General features: G+C 50.4%; 1 pseudogene; it reads left to right on the forward strand.

Moving 5' to 3' along the window:
• The first annotated feature begins 3,916 nt into the window (after positions 1-3,916).
• Positions 3,917-22,190, forward strand: part of LOC122466158 — a 28,159-nt pseudogene continuing 9,885 nt past the window's right edge.

Below are 22,190 nucleotides of genomic sequence, written 5' to 3' on the forward strand. Positions count from 1 at the left end.
TACTAGGTAACAAATAGCTACAAATGCATGTTCTGGTGAATGGCTGATGTGTGTCATTATGTACCAAAATAATCTCTCTGAAATGAAACAACTGAGGGGGTGGGAGGGACACAGGAACAGGAAGGTGCAGAGGGAGAGGATGGAGGGAGGATCGATGGGGAGGCTGGGAAGAAGGGATGCAATGAATATAGGCAGGGGGTGATCCAGAGTCTGCTGTTATCGCAGTCGTTACTGTTGGTGTAATTATGTCCTGGGTCCCTTCTTTTGCCTTGTAGGGAGAACCACAATATGTAGGGCCCTACCACCTTCACCATCCATTTTGGTCACTTTCACGGTTATAGGATTTTAAAAATTGTAAATTTCATAATTTCAGATATTTACATCTGAAATTTCACGGTGTTGTAGTGATAAGGGTTCCTGACCCAAAAAGGAGTTTGGGGGGGGGGGGGTTGCGGTTCTGCTACCCTTACTTCTGTGCTGCTCCTGGTGGCGGCCCTGCCTTCAGAGCTGGGCATCTGGAGAGAGGCAGCTGCTGGCCGGGAGCCCAGCTCTGAAGGCAGAGCCACCGCCAGCAGCAGCGCAGAAGTCAGGATGGCCTGGTCTGGTATTGCCGCCCTTCCGTCTGCGCTGCTGCCTCCAGAGCCGGGCCCTGAGTCAGCAGCCGCCGCTCTCCGGCCGCCCAGCTCTGAAGGCAGCAGCGCAAAAGTAAGGGTGGCAAGACCTCAATCCCCTAAAATAACCTTGCTACCCCCAATTTGAGAACAGCTGGTCTCCTGTGAAATCTGTGTAATACAGAGTAAAAGCACCCAAAAGACCAGATTTCATGGTGGGAAACCAGATTTCACAGTCCGTGATGCGTTTTTCAGGGCCATGAATTTGGTAGGGCCCTAACTATATGAAGGTCCCCAACCACCGGTACGTAGCTGGCACTGGGCTGGGATTGTGTCATTAGCAGGGGGATGAGCAGGCAGAATTAAGAGGGGCCGGGTACACGCTGGGGCCCTGCTCATTGCCTCCAGCCCCAGGCTGGCTCCCCTCTCTACCTCCTGTCTCTCTTACTCATCAGCCCATCAGAGGGGATCTCGCCTATAACCCTCCCACTGACCCTTCCCCAGAGCAGCCAGACGCGACCCCCTCCCCCACTGATCCCCAGGGCTGGCTCTGCCTTTTGTCTCCCAGCTGCTCTCCAGACTCTGTCCCAGGCTGCCTTGCTGATCTCCTGCTTCCACCTAGGGCCTGATCAATGCCCCCCCCACCCCCCCGTCCTGGCTTAAAATGGGGTAGGGCCCGAGCTGGGTCTCTGCTGAATTGTCCCCCTTGGTGCAGTGATGCTCACAGCCCTGCAGAGACCCTGGGCAGAGCTTGCCTGGAACTAACCTTTTCAGCAGCTCTTATCGGCCCTTCGCCCCCTGGCCGCACCAGAGCCCAGCCCCCTTTACCCTCCAACACCCTGTCCCATATTCACAGTGTCTGGTCTAGGCCTGGCCTTTAGCCAGACCCCTGGCAGTGACCCCATCAGTGTCCAGGTCCCCAAGGACTCACACAGTTCCACAGGGGCCGGCCCAGGCTGCCACAACTCGGAAACTGGGCCTTCGGCACCAGCGATCCCTGTCTGCCTCTGTAGCTCCCTGCAGTGAGTCCAGCCAAGCCTGACACCTGTGGGAGAGTTTTTCTACCCCATCAGGGCACAAGGCTCCCACTCAGGATGTGCAGGGCCAGCAGGCATCCTTTTCTAAAACAGGTAACAATTGATTATCTCCTGAAGCACAAAATCTGAAAGTCCCGGGGTTAGTGTGAGAGAGGCAGGGGGAAGCCAGGGTTGATTGTGCCTTGCCGCCCTGCCCTCCATCCCTGCTGTCTCTGTGTCTCCCAGTCCCAGTGCCCTGCCTGTCTGTGCATCCTGCTCATCTCAACACCGACACCTGACACCTTCTTGCTTTATTCTTCTCCACAGCCTCAACAGACGAGAGTTCCAGTAAGGGTAAGTCACTTGCTCTAAAGGTTGATGTCCTGTCACTGACCACTCCCATTGCCTTTTCCGGATCCTCCATCGATATGGGTAGATTCCAGTCCAGACAGGACTAGTGGTGCTACGTCTTGAATATCTAGCCCTGATCTCGCCTGGCCTAGGGAGAAAATGAATTCTTTCCCCACAAGGCGTAGCAAAGCCAAGGGGCTTGATAAAGAGTCCTACAGATAGATCATAAATTCCCAACATTCATCACGCCTGCCCCCCACTCCCACAAGGGACCTGCAGGGCAGGTGAGGAGTTGGGGGGACATATCTCTGGGATGGGTGATTTGTGGTACATGGAAAAGGGATTATCCCCTCTGCCTCTCCTCCCCAATCTCCCACTCAGATTTGATAACTGAATGCAGTAGGGATATCTCACTAGAGAGCACTAAGGTAGCTTAATTGTTCACCCTCACTGAAAAGACACAGATTATGGTTGTGCTGCAAATTCACTAGCAGGTATTGTCTGGCAGGCCAGGCCTGACTCACAAAATGGTGCCTCAGATTAACACTGTGGGATCACAACCTGCACCCAGCCCACCATACCAGGCAACTGGTAAAATACAGCAGTTTAGTCCATAAGGAGATGACAAGCATGCTGGACATGGGAAAAATTCTAGAGTCAGTCAGTCCCTCGACTTCTCCAGCTGTTATGGATCCCAAAAAGGATGGAATCAGGAGATTTTGTGTTGATTACAGAAAACATAGTGCCCTCATGGCTCCTGATACATACCCTCTGCCCAGAATTGATGACATGTTGGACACTTGAGGCAGGGAAAAGTAGCTGAGCACCTTGGATTTAACAAAGTATCCGGCTCTGGCTCGAGGCAGTCAGACCTGGTGGTTGGAGCAGTGATGGAAGCCGGACATAAGATTGGGATCTGGCCAAGGGCAGCGCTGAAACTGTGGTTCGGGGACAGGCTGTAGGTCAGAACTGAGGTAAAAGCCCAAAGAAAAGCCAAATGGGTATTTTCCTCAGTCCAGATGCAGGCCAAAGGTCGAAGCCAGGCTAGAGTCATTCCGGGGTTCTGGGGGCAGGAGGCGGATGCAGGGCTGGACTGGGACAGTAACAGGGCTGCAGCAAGGCCAGAGTAGGGCATGGACAAGGCTGGAGTGGGCTGGAACAAGGCTCGGGCAAGGCTGGATCAGGAAGAGGAACTGGATGAAGGGCAGGCTGGAAGCCTAGGGAGTCGGCAACATTGCGAGGCAGCAGGAGGGTTTGTCACCGGATGATGCTGTTGCACAGACTAACTTGTAGCTCAGGCGGGGTCAGTGAAATACCTGTGCCTGGGGGTCACCTGACCTGGGCCCTGCTCAGGGACAGGCAGCTGCAGCATGCCCAGGGGCTGAGTCACTGTTGGAGGATGAGTCACGGCAGCTGAGTGAGCAGCCCTTGTCTGACAGTGGGTTTCCCTCCCACAAAGGGATATTGGCAAATCCCCTTAGAAAGGGAAGCACAGAAAAAAATCCACCTTCCTCACTCATTCAGGACTTTATGAACTTCGTGTTGCCATTTGGGTTAATTAATGCAGGAGCCACATTTCAGAGGCTTGTTAACCAGTTGTTAGTGGGGTCCCAGGACTTTGCTAGAGCTCACGTAGATGACGTTGCTCTCTTCAGCAATTCCTGGTCAGATCATAACAATCAGGGCCGGCCCTAGGGGTGGGCGACGTGGTCAGGGGGAGCCATCCGAGTGCCACTAGCTGGCAGGCCTGGGCTGCCAGAATGGGGGTGAGTGTGAGAGGGCCTGGGGCCGGAGACCCTGTCCAGCCAGGGTCCACACCTCCGTGGAGCCCTCTCCGTCACCGCCAGACAGCGCTAAGGCAGAACCGCGCTCCCCGCTCTCGCCATCCCCCCTCTGCTGAGGTCCACGCACCGAGCCAGGCTCTCCCTGCAGCCTCCCATGGAAGCTGGTGGCTACTGCTGCTGGAGCAGCCGCACCATCGAGGGCGGGCAGTGGGCACTGCCCAGCTTGCTGCTCTTCGGTGCCGGGCTGCTGGGGAACTCGCTACCTTCCTGCTGGGCCAGCACCAGCTGCAGGGGGCTCCTGCCTTCTCCCTGCGGGTGAGCAGGCTGTCGGTCACTGACCTGCTGGGCAAGGGCCTGCTCCGCCCCATGGTGCTGGTCGCCCACGCGCACAACTGGAGCCTCAGTGACCTGGGCTGGGGAGCAGCGGCGGGTGGGGGGAGCTGGGCAGCCTATGTTGGCTCTTCACCTTCCTCATGGCCTTCTTCAGGCTCCCCCAGGCTGCTGGTGGCCATGGCCCTGGAGTGCTGGTTCTCCTGGGCCTCCCCTACTTCTACCAGCCCCACATCAGCCACCACTCGGGTGCCACTGCTGGTCCCGGCTGCCGTCGTGCTCTGTGCCCCCTTCTGCGCCCTGCCACTGCTGGGCTCCGCACCCCTGAGCAGTACGGCCTGGGCACCTGGTGCTTCCTCCGCATGGCCGGCAGTGTCACCGCCGCGCTGGGCTGCTCCGTGCGTGACGTGAGCCTGCTGTGTTTGCTGGTGCTGGCCCCCGTGTGCAGCCTCGACCGCGTGGCCCCTGGCTGCAGGGCAGGAGCTGCCCGGTGGGGGGCCAGGCGCAGCGCCCCCTGTGCAGAGCGCAGCGCACATGGAGGAGCTGGATCCCCTCCTCCTGCTGGCCCACGGATTTGTGTTTTTCCCGGTGGATGCTCCACTCCCACCCCTCCATGAGCCCCCGCTTGGCCTCTTCCCCTGAGGCCCTGCCCCCTCTCCCAAAACACCCCCCTGTCTTCTGCACACTCTCTGCCTCCTCCCCCGAACACCTCTCACCAGCCGATCAGTGGCCAGCCCCGGGGGCCGTCAAACAGCTCTAGCTGGTGGGTTCTGTCAGAGAAACCTGTTCTGGGCAGTCCAGACTTGGACAAACTATTTGCACTGTTCACTGATGCCGGTAACACAGGTCTGGGGGCCTTGCTAACGCCAGCTGGTGAAGGCAATAAAAAGCATCCTGTTGCTTTTTTAAATAAAAATCTGACTCCCAGTGAACAAAATGACTGTGTCATAGAAAAAAAACGTTACGTGGCTGTGTGGGCAGCCCGGCAACTAAGGGCTTCCCCGTCCAGCAGAGAATTCAGGGTTCTAACAGCCCCCGCTCCAGAACAAAAGGTACCTGCTCCAGACTGCTCTGTTGCAGTAGAGAGCTTCAAGAATATGATATAGAAATTGTACCTATTAAGGGCAAGAATAAGTTAGTGGCAGATGCACTGTCCAGGCAAGAGAGTCTGAGCTGACTCATGTGGATCAATGTAGGGGGTGAGCTGTGACCCAGGGACTTTTTGGTGCCAAACGGCAGAGGGTTTTACAGGGATCCTCTGGATCAGATCTCTGCAGAATATCAAAGGGTGCATGTGAGGTCTCTACCGAGAGCCAATAGTCCATTAGCTGTCATAATCAATGCAAAATGATCTACAGATAATATTTAGGGAGTTATGTGTCTATACTGAAAATTATGTTCTTAACGATCTGGGATTCTGGCAGCTAGCCAGAGGTAACAATCCTCAGGACTGTACCTCCCAGGTAAGAGGTAACAGACACCTATCTCCCTGTCTGGTTATTTCTGTATGTTGAATTGTATATCTCACTCTGTGTGCCTGGTAGCGTACTGAGCCAATTGCTGATGAAGAGATTTTAAAATCTACAAGACAGGGAATCTGCAGGAAGATCCAGTCATCAGAAGGGTATCCTGGTGATGCATAAAGACATAGGATTGTTCTGATAGACCTAGGGGTGCCCAGGGACACCCTGGGTCCTTTACCAAGGAAATAAAGTGACAGCATGTTTGTCTCATGAAATAAGGTCACAGATTGCCCAGCTGAAAAGCATTGGAATGTGTTGGGTGAGCAATTCTTTATTCGACCTGAGAGCAGCTTGTTCATAGAATCATAGAATATCAGGGTTGGAAGGGACCTCAGGAGGTCATCTAGTCCAACCCCCTGCTCAAAGCAGGACAAATCCCCAATCAAATCATCCCAGCCAGGGCTTTGTCAAGCCTGACCTTAAAAACTTCTAAGGAAGGAGATTCCACCACCTCCCTAGGTAACGCATTCCAGTGTTTCACCACCCTCCTAGTGAAAAAGTTTTTCCTAATATCCAACCTAAACCTCCCCCACTGCAACTTGAGACCATTACTCCTTGTCTTGTCCTCTTCTGCCACTGAGAATAGTCTAGAACCATCTTCTCCGGAACCACCTCTCAGGTAGTTGAAAGCAGCTATCAAATCCCCCCTCATTCTTCTCTTCCGCAGACTAAACAATCCCAGTTCCCTCAGCCTCTCCTCATAACTCATGTGTTCCAGACCCCTAATCATTTTTGTTGCCCTTCACTGGACTCTCTCCAATTTATCCACATCCTTCTTGTAGTGTGGGGCCCAAAACTGGACACAGTACTCCAGATGAGGCCTCACCAATGTCGAATAGAGGGGGGACGATCACGTCCCTCGATCTGCTCGCTACGCCCCTACTTATACATCCCAAAATGCCATTGGCCTTCTTGGCAACAAGGGCACACTGCTGACTCATATCCAGCTTCTCGTCCACTGTCACCCCTAGGTCCTTTTCTGCAGAACTGCTGCCTAGCCATTCGGTCCCTAGTCTGTAGTTGTGCATTGGGTTCTTCCGTCCTAAGTGCAGGACCCTGCACTTATCCTTGTTGAACCTCATCAGATTTCTTTTGGCCCAATCCTCCAATTTGTCTAGGTCCCTCTGTATCCTATCCCTGCCCTCCAGCGTATCTACCACTCCTCCCAGTTTAGTATCGACCGCAAATTTGCTGAGAGTGCAATCCACACCATCCTCCAGATCATTTATGAAGATATTGAACAAAACCGGCCCCAGGACTGAACCGTGGGGCACTCCACTTGACACCGGCTGCCAACTAGACATGGAGCCATTGATCGCTACCCGTTGAGCCCGACAATCTAGCCAACTTCCTACCCACCTTATAGTGCATTCATCCAGCCCATACTTCTTTAACTTGCTGACAAGAATACTGTGGGAGACCGTGTCAAAAGCTTTGCTAAAGTCAAGAAACAATACATCCACTGCTTTCCCTTCATCCACAGAACCAGTAATCTCATCATAGAAGGCGATTAGATTAGTCAGGCATGACCTTCCCTTGGTGAATCCATGCTGACTGTTCCTGATCACCTTCCTCTCGTGTAGGTGCTTCAGGATTGATTCTTTGAGGACCTGCTCCATGATTTTTCTGGGGACTGAGGTGAGGCTGACTGGCCTGTAGTTCCCAGGATCCTCCTTCTTCCCTTTTTTAAAGATTGGCACTACATTAGCCTTTTTCCAGTCATCCGGGACTTCCCCCGTTCACCACGAGTTTTCAAAGATAATGGCCAATGGCTCTGCAATCACAGCCGCCAATTCCTTTAGCACTCTCGGATGCAACTCGTCCGGCCCCATGGACTTGTGCACGTCCAGCTTTTCTAAATAGTCTCTAACCACCTCTTTCTCCACAGAGGGCTGGCTCTCTATTCCCCATGCTGTGATGCCCAGCGCAGCAGTCTGGGAGCTGACCTTGTTAGTGAAGACAGAGGCAAAAAAAGCATTGAGTACATTAGCTTTTTCCACATCCTTTGTCACTAGGTTGCCTCCCTCATTCATTAAGGGGCCCACACTTTCCTTGGCTTTCTTCTTGTTGCAAACATACCTGAAGAAACCCTTCTTGTTACTCTTGACATCTCTTGCTAGCTGCAGCTCCAGGTGCGATTTGGCCCTCCTGATTTCATTCCTACATTCCCGAGCAATATTTTTATACTCTTCCCTGGTCATATGTCCAACCTTCCACTTCTTGTAAGCTTCTTTTTTATGTTTAAGATCCGCTAGGATTTCACCGTTAAGCCAAGCTGGTCGCCTGCCATATTTACTATTCTTTCGACACATCGGGATGGTTTGTCCCTGTAACCTCAACAGGGATTCCTTGAAATACAGCCAGCTCTCCTGGACTCCTTTCCCCTTCATGTTAGTCCCCCAGGGGATCCTACCCATCCGTTCCCGGAGGGAGTCGAAGTCCGCTTTCCTGAAGTCCAGGGTCCGTATCCTGCTGCTTACCTTTCTTCCCTGTGTCAGGATCCTGAACTCAACCAACGCATGGTCACTGCCTCCCAGATTCCCATCCACTTTTGCTTCCCGCACTAATTCTTCCCGGTTTGTGAGCAGCAGGTCAAGAAAAGCTCCCCCCCTAGTTGGCTCGTCTAGTACTTGCGCCAGGAAATTGTCCCCTACGCTTTCCAAAAACTTCCTGGATTGTCTATGCACCGCTGTATTGCTCTCCCAGCAGGTATCAGGAAAATTAAAGTCACCCATGAGAACCAGGGCGTGCGATCTAGTAGCTTCTGCGAGTTGCCGGAAGAAAGCCTCATCCACCTCATCCCCCTGGTCCAGTGGTCTATAGCAGACTCCCACCACTACATCACTCTTGTTGCTCGCACTTCTAAACTTAATCCAGAGACACTCAGGTTTTTCTGCAGTTTCGTACCGGAGCTCTGAGCAGTCATACTGCTCCCTTACATACAGTGCTACTCCCCCACCTTTTCTGCCCTGCCTGTCCTTCCTGAACAGTTTATAACCATCCATGACTGTACTCCAGTCATGTGAGTTATCCCACCAAGTCTCTGTTATTCCAATCACGTCATAATTCCTTGACATCACTAGGATCTCCAGTTCTCCCTGCTTGTTTCCAAGGCTTTGTGCATTCGTATATAAGCACTTGAGATAACCTATTGATCGCCCCTCATTCTCAGTATGAGGCAGGAGCCCTCCCCTCACAGACATTCCTGCCTGTGCTTCCTCCCGGTATCCTGCTTTCCCACTTACCTCAGGGCTTTGGTCTCCTTCCCCCGGTGAACCTAGTTTAAAGCCCTCCTCACTAGGTTAGCCAGCCTGCTGGCAAAGATGCTCTTCCCTCTCTTCGTAAGATGGAGCCCGTCTCTGCCCAGCACTCCTCCTTCATGGAACACCATCCCATGGTCAAAGAATCCAAAGCCTTCTCTCCGACACCACCTGCATAGCCATTTGTTGACTTCCATGATTCGACGGTCCCTACCCAGGCCTTTTCCTTCCACGGGGAGGATGGACGAGAACACCACTTGTGCCTCAAACTCCTTTATCCTTCTTCCCAGAGCCACGTAGTCCGCAGTGATCTGCTCAAGGTCATTCCTGGCAGTATCATTGGTGCCCACGTGGAGAAGCAGGAAGGGGTAGCGATCCGAGGGCTTGATGAGTCTCGGCAGTCTCTCCGTCACATCGCGAATCTTAGCCCCTGGCAAGCAGCACACTTCTCGGTTTTCTTGGTCAGGGCGGCAGATAGATGACTCAGTCCTGTCCCCCCCCCCCCCCCCCAGACTTGTTAATTAAGTCTAGGCTCTAGAATGCATGTGATGATTTTATTTGATATGTAACCATTTGTTGCCAACACTTCTACTTACTACTAGTTGAATCTCTAGGCTTTGGTAAATGAACTGATACCGGCTCTCACTATGAACATCTGAGTGCTGTGAGTTGAGTGGAGCGGTGATCTGAGGTGTAACTGGTAGCTGGGGTGCACTGTTTCTTTGGAAGCAGCAGATCTGTGCATACTGAGAGTGTCCAGTGATCAGAGGCTGGACGTGCCAGGGAGACACTCAAGGGCTCTTGGGTTGAGATGTACCTATCGCTAACCTGTAGAGTGACAGCGGGGCCTGTGAGGCCGTGAGGGGAGGGCTTGTGTTGCCCGTGGCCAAGCTGGGGAGCTGACCCACTACAGGCACAGACGAGGCTTCCTCACACGAAGGGCAGGTGGTAAGGAGCTGCCTCACAACCCTCGGTACCTCTGGGAAGAATCACATTAGGTGTATTCCGGTAGTACCTAGGCACCCCAGTCATGGATCAGGACTCCATTGTGCTAGGCACTGTACAAACAGGGGTTTTTAGGCATTGCAGCAAAGGAGAGTTTTGAGGAGGGATTTGAAGGAGGAGGAGGAGGTAGTTCTGTTGATATTGATGGCAACCTCCTCCCAAGTGTGGGGGGCAGCATGGGAGAAAGCACGAAGGAGCTTGTTCGAAGTTTTAACAAGTGAGTGATGGAGGCCAGCATCATAGGCCATGTGGCTGCAAGGATCCTGAGGCCTCAAATCGTTTTAGAACTAGAGTGAGCAGCAGCCATTTTGCGAGCGGTCAGTTTTCTCCTGGAGTTCTCTGAAGTAGAAAATAGTTTTTCAGAACCTGCTGAGGGAGAAATTTTTAGTTCAGAAGAACAATGGCATACAATTACCATTAATCCTCAACCATTTATTCAAAGAAAGTTCACAAAAATTAGTTCTGGGGTCCTGCAATTCTCCCTTCAGAGATCACTGATATCCAGAGCATAGACTCATAAACTTTAAGGCCAAAAGGGACCATCAGGAGCATCTAGTCTGACCTGCTGTATGTTGCAGGCCACAGAACCTCACCCACCCACTCCTGTAATAGACCCAGAACCTCTGCCTGAGGTACTGAAGTCCTCAAATCATGATTTAAAAACTTCAGGTTACAGAGAATCCACCATTTGCACTAGTTTAAACCTGCTAATGACCCGTGCCCCATGGTGCAGAGAAAGGCAAAAAACAAACAAACAAACCCCTCTACCAGTTTGACAAGGGGAAAAATTCCTTCCTGACCCCAAACATGATAATCAGTTAGACCCTGAGCATGTGGGCGAGACCACCAGCTAGACACCTGGGAAAGAAGTCTCTGTAGTAACTTAGAGCCCTCCCCATCTACTGTCCCATCACCGGCCGTTGGTGATATTGGCTACTAGCAGTCACAGATTGGCTATTGCCGAGTGCCATTGTAGGCAGTCTCATACCATCCCCTCCATAAACTTATCAAGGCCAGTCTTGAAGTCAGTCAGGCTTTTTGCCCCTTCTGCTCCCCTAGGAAGGCTGTTCCAGAACTTCACTCCTCTGATGGTTAGAAACCTTCATCTAATTTCAAGCCTAAACTTATTGATGGCCAGTTTATAGCCATTTGTTCTTGTGTCCACATTGGTACTAAACTTAAATAAGTCCTCTCCCTCCCTGGTATTTATCCCTCTGATGTATTTTTAGAGAGCAATCCTATCTCCCCTCAGCCTTCTTTTGGTTAGGCTAAACAAGCCAAATTCTTTGAGTCTCCTCTCCTAAGGTAGGGTTTCCATTCCTAGTAGCACTTCTCTACACCTGTTCCAGTTTGAATTTATCTTTCTTAAAGATGGGGGACCAGAACTGCACATGGAATTCCAGATGAGGTCTCACCGGTGCCTTGTGTAATGGTACTGACACTTCGCTGTCTCTACTGGAAAGACCTCGTCTGATGCATCCTAGCACTGCATTAGCCTTTTTCATGGCTGCATCCCATTGGCAGCTTATAGTCCTCATGCGATTAACCAATCCTCCCAGGTCTTTCTCCTCTTCTGTCGCTTCCAACTGGTACGTCCCCAGCATATAGCAAAAATTGTTCTTCTTAGTCCTTAAATGCATGATGTTGCAATTCACACGATTAAATTTCATCCCATTTCTATTACTCCTGTTTTCAAGGTCCTCCAGATCTCCTTATATGATATTCCGGTCCTCCTCCGTATTAGCAATATTCTCCAACTTTGTGTCATCCGCATATTTTATTAGCGCACTCCCACTTTCTGTGCCAAGGTCAGGAATAAAAATGTTAAATAAGATTGATCCCAAGACTGATCCCCGAGGAACACCACTAGTAACCTCCCTCCAGCCTGATAGTTCACCATTCAGCATGGCCCGTTGTAGTCTCCTCTTTAACCAGATCCTTATCCACCTTTCTATTCTCATATTAATCCCCATCTTTTCCACATGGGGAATTATTAATTAAATTGGAGCTTAGCGGATGCCTTATTGAAATCCAGGTTGATTGGATCTACTGCTTTTCCTTTGTCTAAAAAATCAGTTATCTTCTCAAAGAAGAAAATCAGGTTGGACTGGCACGATCTACCTTTTCTAAAACCAGGTTGTATTTTATCCCAAGTACCATGTACCTCTATGTCCTTAGACACTTTCTCTTTCCAAATTTGTTCCAGTACCTTGGATACAACTGAGGTCAAACTAACAGGCTTGTAGTTTCCGGGTTGACTTTTTTTCCCCCCCTTTCATAAAAATAAGAACTATATTAGCAATTCTCCAGTCACAGGACACAACCCACATGTGTACAGCGGATTCATTAAAAATCCTTGCTTTTGGGCTTGCAATTTCATGTGCCAGTTCCTTGACTATTCTTGGATGGAGATTATCTTCCCCCACTCCGCCAGTTTAATCCCATTAACCAAGAGCTTTTCTTTTAAAAAAAAAAAAAAAACAACCCACAAAATTATATTCTGACTTTGGAACAATTGGTGAGTGATCCTTTCACGACACATACATTTCTATATCCCCTGCAATGCTACCATAGCCAATGGAGAGGCGGGAGGCTGAGCTCCTTCCCTTACTCCTGCCTCTCTTTCTCTGGCTCTACGTCTGTGGGGAAATATGTTTAAAATATGCCATCACTTTCTTTGGGTGTCCCATATTCCCTGTAAGGGGAACCAATCCCTCCACCCTGATCAGCTTTGCCAGGTTTTGTCTGGGGTCACTCTCCTTCCTGCTGCGTCTGACCCAGGTACAATCCAATTAACATTTGTGATGGTTCCCTATCAGATTATATCCAGGTCCATTTCCCTCTGCAGGGGAGAGGGGGTCCATCACCCCTGAGTATTCCCAGCTGCACTTATATACCAGACCTACGCAATCAGATATGAACTACAGCGCATATGGTATAGGGCCGTCAAACATCTTGACAGATGAAAGGAGACGCGACAAAGTCGGTCCACCAGTGGTGCTTAGCGATGGTATGGGGAAAAGCGCCTGATAAGCGAGCGGCAAACCTTCCCCCAGTGGCTACAGGTCTTCTCACCAGAAGGAGCTTGGAGCCCACTCTGCTCCCTGTCTTGCCTGTGAGCCTCAGCCTGGGCTCTCTGATGGCTCTCCATGGTGACTCCACCAGTCTGAACCCAGCTTCTCCCAGCTGAGCAGTTGTGGGCAGAGTTCTCCCAGTTGTCAGTGGGAATCCTGAATTTCCTGAGAGCTTGCTTGACCCTTGTCTCTGTATCGGAGCTTTACCCTTCCTCTGCGTCACGGGCTGTTCTCACGTTGGCCACAGACCACGGCCTTCGGCAGATGATCTTGAGGCATGCGTGTCATGTGTCCCAAACAGCGCAGCCTGCGAGCGTCCAGCCCTGTCTGCATACACGGTGGGACTCTCAAGGATCTCGTTATTGGTGATCCCTTGGTCCCAAGTGACTCCAAGGATTTTTCCAAGACAATGGAGGAGGGAACAGGTCAATCTCCACTCCTGCTTGGAGGATGAGACCCAGCTTTCACAGCCGGAAAGGGGGATACTAAGGACACAAGCCTGTTACACAGGGTTAGCCATAGGTGCCGACTCTGTGGGTGCTCTAGGGCTCAGCACCCACCAGCAGCCCCCCGAATCAGCTCCTCGCCCCAGCGCCTCCTGCCCGCCGGCAGCCCTGCCGATCAGCGCATCTCCCACTCCCCCAGCGCCTCCTGTGCGTTGGTGATCAGATCTTCAGTGGCATGCAGGAGGCACTATGTTTATTGTGATCTGCAATTCATCAGGTGAATTAGAGACGAATGCAGCGTCATCTGCAAAAAGCAGATCCCAAGTAGTAAGCTGGGTGACATGCCTTATCATAAAATCATAGAATATCAGGGTTGGAAGGGACCTCAGGAGGTGATCTAGTCCAACCCCCTGCTCAAAGCAGGACCGATCCCCAATTAAATCATCCCAACCAGGGCTTTGTCAAGCCTGACCTTAAAAACTTTTAAGGAAGGAGATTCCACCACCTCCCTAGGTAACGCATTCCAGTGCTTCACCACCCTCCTAGTGAAAAAGTTTTTCCTAATATCCAACCTAAACCTCCCCCACTGCAACTTGAGACCATTACTCCTTGTCCTGTCATCTTCTACCACTGAGAATAGTCTAGAACCATCCTCTTTGGAACCCCCTTTCAGGTAGTTGAAAGCAGCTATCAAATCCCCCCTCATTCTTCTCTTCTGCAGACTAAACAATCCCAGTTCCCTCAGCCTCTCCTCACAAGTCACGTGTTCCAGACCCCTAATCATTTTTGTTGCCCTTCACTGGACTCTCTCCAATTTATCCACATCCTTCTTGTAGTGTGGGGCCCCAAACTCGACACAGTACTCCAGATGAGGCCTCACCAATGTCGAATACAGGGGAACGATCACGTCCCTCGATCTGCCGGCTATGCCCCTACTTATACATCCCAAAATGCCATTGGCCTTCTTGCCAACAAGGGCACACTGCTGACTCATATCCAGCTTCTCGTCCACTGTCACCCCTAGGTCCTTTTCTGCAGAACTGCTGCCTAGCCATTCGGTCCCTAGTCTGTAGTTGTGCATTGGGTTCTTCCGTCCTAAGTGCAGGACCCTGCACTTATCCTTGTTGAACCTCATCAGATTTCTTTTGGCCCAATCCTCCAATTTGTCTAGGTCCCTCTGTATCCTATCCCTGCCCTCCAGCGTATCTACCACTCCTCCCAGTTTAGTATCGACCGCAAATTTGCTGAGAGTGCAATCCACACCATCCTCCAGATCATTTATGAAGATATTGAACAAAACCGGCCCCAGGACTGAACCGTGGGGCACTCCACTTGACACCGGCGGCCAACTAGACATGGAGCCATTGATCGCTACCCGTTGAGCCCGACAATCTAGCCAACTTCCTACCCACCTTATAGTGCATTCATCCAGCCCATACTTCTTTAACTTGCTGACAAGAATACTGTGGGAGACCGTGTCAAAAGCTTTGCTAAAGTCAAGAAACAATACATCCACTGCTTTCCCTTCATCCACAGAACCAGTAATCTCATCATAGAAGGCGATTAGATTAGTCAGGCATGACCTTCCCTTGGTGAATCCATGCTGACTGTTCCTGATCACCTTCCTCTCGTGTAGGTGCTTCAGGATTGATTCTTTGAGGACCTGCTCCATGATTTTTCTGGGGACTGAGGTGAGGCTGACTGGCCTGTAGTTCCCAGGATCCTCCTTCTTCCCTTTTTTAAAGATTGGCACTACATTAGCCTTTTTCCAGTCATCCGGGACTTCCCCCGTTCACCACGAGTTTTCAAAGATAATGGCCAATGGCTCTGCAATCACAGCCGCCAATTCCTTTAGCACTCTCGGATGCAACTCGTCCGGCCCCATGGACTTGTGCACGTCCAGCTTTTCTAAATAGTCTCTAACCACCTCTTTCTCCACAGAGGGCTGGCTCTCTATTCCCCATGCTGTGATGCCCAGCGCAGCAGTCTGGGAGCTGACCTTGTTAGTGAAGACAGAGGCAAAAAAAGCATTGAGTACATTAGCTTTTTCCACATCCTTTGTCACTAGGTTGCCTCCCTCATTCATTAAGGGGCCCACACTTTCCTTGGCTTTCTTCTTGTTGCAAACATACCTGAAGAAACCCTTCTTGTTACTCTTGACATCTCTTGCTAGCTGCAGCTCCAGGTGCGATTTGGCCCTCCTGATTTCATTCCTACATTCCCGAGCAATATTTTTATACTCTTCCCTGGTCATATGTCCAACCTTCCACTTCTTGTAAGCTTCTTTTTTATGTTTAAGATCCGCTAGGATTTCACCGTTAAGCCAAGCTGGTCGCCTGCCATATTTACTATTCTTTCGACACATCGGGATGGTTTGTCCCTGTAACCTCAACAGGGATTCCTTGAAATACAGCCAGCTCTCCTGGACTCCTTTCCCCTTCATGTTAGTCCCCCAGGGGATCCTACCCATCCGTTCCCGGAGGGAGTCGAAGTCCGCTTTCCTGAAGTCCAGGGTCCGTATCCTGCTGCTTACCTTTCTTCCCTGTGTCAGGATCCTGAACTCAACCAACGCATGGTCACTGCCTCCCAGATTCCCATCCACTTTTGCTTCCCGCACTAATTCTTCCCGGTTTGTGAGCAGCAGGTCAAGAAAAGCTCCCCCCCTAGTTGGCTCGTCTAGTACTTGCGCCAGGAAATTGTCCCCTACGCTTTCCAAAAACTTCCTGGATTGTCTATGCACCGCTGTATTGCTCTCCCAGCAGGTATCAGGAAAATTAAAGTCACCCATGAGAACCAGGGCGTGCGATCTAGTAGCTTCTGCGAGTTGCCGGAAGAAAGCCTCATCCACCTCATCCCCCTGGTCCAGTGGTCTATAGCAGACTCCCACCACTACATCACTCTTGTTGCTCGCACTTCTAAACTTAATCCAGAGACACTCAGGTTTTTCTGCAGTTTCGTACCGGAGCTCTGAGCAGTCATACTGCTCCCTTACATACAGTGCTACTCCCCCACCTTTTCTGCCCTGCCTGTCCTTCCTGAACAGTTTATAACCATCCATGACTGTACTCCAGTCATGTGAGTTATCCCACCAAGTCTCTGTTATTCCAATCACGTCATAATTCCTTGACATCACTAGGATCTCCAGTTCTCCCTGCTTGTTTCCAAGGCTTTGTGCATTCGTATATAAGCACTTGAGATAACCTATTGATCGCCCCTCATTCTCAGTATGAGGCAGGAGCCCTCCCCTCACAGACATTCCTGCCTGTGCTTCCTCCCGGTATCCTGCTTTCCCACTTACCTCAGGGCTTTGGTCTCCTTCCCCCGGTGAACCTAGTTTAAAGCCCTCCTCACTAGGTTAGCCAGCCTGCTCGCAAAGATGCTCTTCCCTCTCTTCGTAAGATGGAGCCCGTCTCTGCCCAGCACTCCTCCTTCATGGAACACCATCCCATGGTCAAAGAATCCAAAGCCTTCTCTCCGACACCACCTGCATAGCCATTTGTTGACTTCCATGATTCGACGGTCCCTACCCAGGCCTTTTCCTTCCACGGGGAGGATGGACGAGAACACCACTTGTGCCTCAAACTCCTTTATCCTTCTTCCCAGAGCCACGTAGTCCGCAGTGATCTGCTCAAGGTCATTCCTGGCAGTATCATTGGTGCCCACGTGGAGAAGCAGGAAGGGGTAGCGATCCGAGGGCTTGATGAGTCTCGGCAGTCTCTCCGTCACATCGCGAATCTTAGCCCCTGGCAAGCAGCACACTTCTCGGTTTTCTTGGTCAGGGCGGCAGATAGATGACTCAGTCCTGTCCCCCCCCCCCCCCCCCAGACTTGTTAATTAAGTCTAGGCTCTAGAATGCATGTGATGATTTTATTTGATATGTAACCATTTGTTGCCAACACTTCTACTTACTACTAGTTGAATCTCTAGGCTTTGGTAAATGAACTGATACCGGCTCTCACTATGAACATCTGAGTGCTGTGAGTTGAGTGGAGCGGTGATCTGAGGTGTAACTGGTAGCTGGGGTGCACTGTTTCTTTGGAAGCAGCAGATCTGTGCATACTGAGAGTGTCCAGTGATCAGAGGCTGGACGTGCCAGGGAGACACTCAAGGGCTCTTGGGTTGAGATGTACCTATCGCTAACCTGTAGAGTGACAGCGGGGCCTGTGAGGCCGTGAGGGGAGGGCTTGTGTTGCCCGTGGCCAAGCTGGGGAGCTGACCCACTACAGGCACAGACGAGGCTTCCTCACACGAAGGGCAGGTGGTAAGGAGCTGCCTCACAACCCTCGGTACCTCTGGGAAGAATCACATTAGGTGTATTCCGGTAGTACCTAGGCACCCCAGTCATGGATCAGGACTCCATTGTGCTAGGCACTGTACAAACAGGGGTTTTTAGGCATTGCAGCAAAGGAGAGTTTTGAGGAGGGATTTGAAGGAGGAGGAGGAGGTAGTTCTGTTGATATTGATGGCAACCTCCTCCCAAGTGTGGGGGGCAGCATGGGAGAAAGCACGAAGGAGCTTGTTCGAAGTTTTAACAAGTGAGTGATGGAGGCCAGCATCATAGGCCATGTGGCTGCAAGGATCCTGAGGCCTCAAATCGTTTTAGAACTAGAGTGAGCAGCAGCCATTTTGCGAGCGGTCAGTTTTCTCCTGGAGTTCTCTGAAGTAGAAAATAGTTTTTCAGAACCTGCTGAGGGAGAAATTTTTAGTTCAGAAGAACAATGGCATACAATTACCATTAATCCTCAACCATTTATTCAAAGAAAGTTCACAAAAATTAGTTCTGGGGTCCTGCAATTCTCCCTTCAGAGATCACTGATATCCAGAGCATAGACTCATAAACTTTAAGGCCAAAAGGGACCATCAGGAGCATCTAGTCTGACCTGCTGTATGTTGCAGGCCACAGAACCTCACCCACCCACTCCTGTAATAGACCCAGAACCTCTGCCTGAGGTACTGAAGTCCTCAAATCATGATTTAAAAACTTCAGGTTACAGAGAATCCACCATTTGCACTAGTTTAAACCTGCTAATGACCCGTGCCCCATGGTGCAGAGAAAGGCAAAAAACAAACAAACAAACCCCTCTACCAGTTTGACAAGGGGAAAAATTCCTTCCTGACCCCAAACATGATAATCAGTTAGACCCTGAGCATGTGGGCGAGACCACCAGCTAGACACCTGGGAAAGAAGTCTCTGTAGTAACTTAGAGCCCTCCCCATCTACTGTCCCATCACCGGCCGTTGGTGATATTGGCTACTAGCAGTCACAGATTGGCTATTGCCGAGTGCCATTGTAGGCAGTCTCATACCATCCCCTCCATAAACTTATCAAGGCCAGTCTTGAAGTCAGTCAGGCTTTTTGCCCCTTCTGCTCCCCTAGGAAGGCTGTTCCAGAACTTCACTCCTCTGATGGTTAGAAACCTTCATCTAATTTCAAGCCTAAACTTATTGATGGCCAGTTTATAGCCATTTGTTCTTGTGTCCACATTGGTACTAAACTTAAATAAGTCCTCTCCCTCCCTGGTATTTATCCCTCTGATGTATTTTTAGAGAGCAATCCTATCTCCCCTCAGCCTTCTTTTGGTTAGGCTAAACAAGCCAAATTCTTTGAGTCTCCTCTCCTAAGGTAGGGTTTCCATTCCTAGTAGCACTTCTCTACACCTGTTCCAGTTTGAATTTATCTTTCTTAAAGATGGGGGACCAGAACTGCACATGGAATTCCAGATGAGGTCTCACCGGTGCCTTGTGTAATGGTACTGACACTTCGCTGTCTCTACTGGAAAGACCTCGTCTGATGCATCCTAGCACTGCATTAGCCTTTTTCATGGCTGCATCCCATTGGCAGCTTATAGTCCTCATGCGATTAACCAATCCTCCCAGGTCTTTCTCCTCTTCTGTCGCTTCCAACTGGTACGTCCCCAGCATATAGCAAAAATTGTTCTTCTTAGTCCTTAAATGCATGATGTTGCAATTCACACGATTAAATTTCATCCCATTTCTATTACTCCTGTTTTCAAGGTCCTCCAGATCTCCTTATATGATATTCCGGTCCTCCTCCGTATTAGCAATATTCTCCAACTTTGTGTCATCCGCATATTTTATTAGCGCACTCCCACTTTCTGTGCCAAGGTCAGGAATAAAAATGTTAAATAAGATTGATCCCAAGACTGATCCCCGAGGAACACCACTAGTAACCTCCCTCCAGCCTGATAGTTCACCATTCAGCATGGCCCGTTGTAGTCTCCTCTTTAACCAGATCCTTATCCACCTTTCTATTCTCATATTAATCCCCATCTTTTCCACATGGGGAATTATTAATTAAATTGGAGCTTAGCGGATGCCTTATTGAAATCCAGGTTGATTGGATCTACTGCTTTTCCTTTGTCTAAAAAATCAGTTATCTTCTCAAAGAAGAAAATCAGGTTGGACTGGCACGATCTACCTTTTCTAAAACCAGGTTGTATTTTATCCCAAGTACCATGTACCTCTATGTCCTTAGACACTTTCTCTTTCCAAATTTGTTCCAGTACCTTGGATACAACTGAGGTCAAACTAACAGGCTTGTAGTTTCCGGGTTGACTTTTTTTCCCCCCCTTTCATAAAAATAAGAACTATATTAGCAATTCTCCAGTCACAGGACACAACCCACATGTGTACAGCGGATTCATTAAAAATCCTTGCTTTTGGGCTTGCAATTTCATGTGCCAGTTCCTTGACTATTCTTGGATGGAGATTATCTTCCCCCACTCCGCCAGTTTAATCCCATTAACCAAGAGCTTTTCTTTTAAAAAAAAAAAAAAAAACAACCCACAAAATTATATTCTGACTTTGGAACAATTGGTGAGTGATCCTTTCACGACACATACATTTCTATATCCCCTGCAATGCTACCATAGCCAATGGAGAGGCGGGAGGCTGAGCTCCTTCCCTTACTCCTGCCTCTCTTTCTCTGGCTCTACGTCTGTGGGGAAATATGTTTAAAATATGCCATCACTTTCTTTGGGTGTCCCATATTCCCTGTAAGGGGAACCAATCCCTCCACCCTGATCAGCTTTGCCAGGTTTTGTCTGGGGTCACTCTCCTTCCTGCTGCGTCTGACCCAGGTACAATCCAATTAACATTTGTGATGGTTCCCTATCAGATTATATCCAGGTCCATTTCCCTCTGCAGGGGAGAGGGGGTCCATCACCCCTGAGTATTCCCAGCTGCACTTATATACCAGACCTACGCAATCAGATATGAACTACAGCGCATATGGTATAGGGCCGTCAAACATCTTGACAGATGAAAGGAGACGCGACAAAGTCGGTCCACCAGTGGTGCTTAGCGATGGTATGGGGAAAAGCGCCTGATAAGCGAGCGGCAAACCTTCCCCCAGTGGCTACAGGTCTTCTCACCAGAAGGAGCTTGGAGCCCACTCTGCTCCCTGTCTTGCCTGTGAGCCTCAGCCTGGGCTCTCTGATGGCTCTCCATGGTGACTCCACCAGTCTGAACCCAGCTTCTCCCAGCTGAGCAGTTGTGGGCAGAGTTCTCCCAGTTGTCAGTGGGAATCCTGAATTTCCTGAGAGCTTGCTTGACCCTTGTCTCTGTATCGGAGCTTTACCCTTCCTCTGCGTCACGGGCTGTTCTCACGTTGGCCACAGACCACGGCCTTCGGCAGATGATCTTGAGGCATGCGTGTCATGTGTCCCAAACAGCGCAGCCTGCGAGCGTCCAGCCCTGTCTGCATACACGGTGGGACTCTCAAGGATCTCGTTATTGGTGATCCCTTGGTCCCAAGTGACTCCAAGGATTTTTCCAAGACAATGGAGGAGGGAACAGGTCAATCTCCACTCCTGCTTGGAGGATGAGACCCAGCTTTCACAGCCGGAAAGGGGGATACTAAGGACACAAGCCTGTTACACAGGGTTAGCCATAGGTGCCGACTCTGTGGGTGCTCTAGGGCTCAGCACCCACCAGCAGCCCCCCGAATCAGCTCCTCGCCCCAGCGCCTCCTGCCCGCCGGCAGCCCTGCCGATCAGCGCATCTCCCACTCCCCCAGCGCCTCCTGTGCGTTGGTGATCAGATCTTCAGTGGCATGCAGGAGGCACTATGTTTATTGTGATCTGCAATTCATCAGGTGAATTAGAGACGAATGCAGCGTCATCTGCAAAAAGCAGATCCCAAGTAGTAAGCTGGGTGACATGCCTTATCATAAAATCATAGAATATCAGGGTTGGAAGGGACCTCAGGAGGTGATCTAGTCCAACCCCCTGCTCAAAGCAGGACCGATCCCCAATTAAATCATCCCAACCAGGGCTTTGTCAAGCCTGACCTTAAAAACTTTTAAGGAAGGAGATTCCACCACCTCCCTAGGTAACGCATTCCAGTGCTTCACCACCCTCCTAGTGAAAAAGTTTTTCCTAATATCCAACCTAAACCTCCCCCACTGCAACTTGAGACCATTACTCCTTGTCCTGTCATCTTCTACCACTGAGAATAGTCTAGAACCATCCTCTTTGGAACCCCCTTTCAGGTAGTTGAAAGCAGCTATCAAATCCCCCCTCATTCTTCTCTTCTGCAGACTAAACAATCCCAGTTCCCTCAGCCTCTCCTCACAAGTCACGTGTTCCAGACCCCTAATCATTTTTGTTGCCCTTCACTGGACTCTCTCCAATTTATCCACATCCTTCTTGTAGTGTGGGGCCCCAAACTCGACACAGTACTCCAGATGAGGCCTCACCAATGTCGAATACAGGGGAACGATCACGTCCCTCGATCTGCCGGCTATGCCCCTACTTATACATCCCAAAA

This window comes from Chelonia mydas, chromosome 6, assembly GCF_015237465.2.
Source record: "Chelonia mydas isolate rCheMyd1 chromosome 6, rCheMyd1.pri.v2, whole genome shotgun sequence".
Classification (NCBI taxonomy): Eukaryota; Metazoa; Chordata; order Testudines; family Cheloniidae; genus Chelonia; species Chelonia mydas.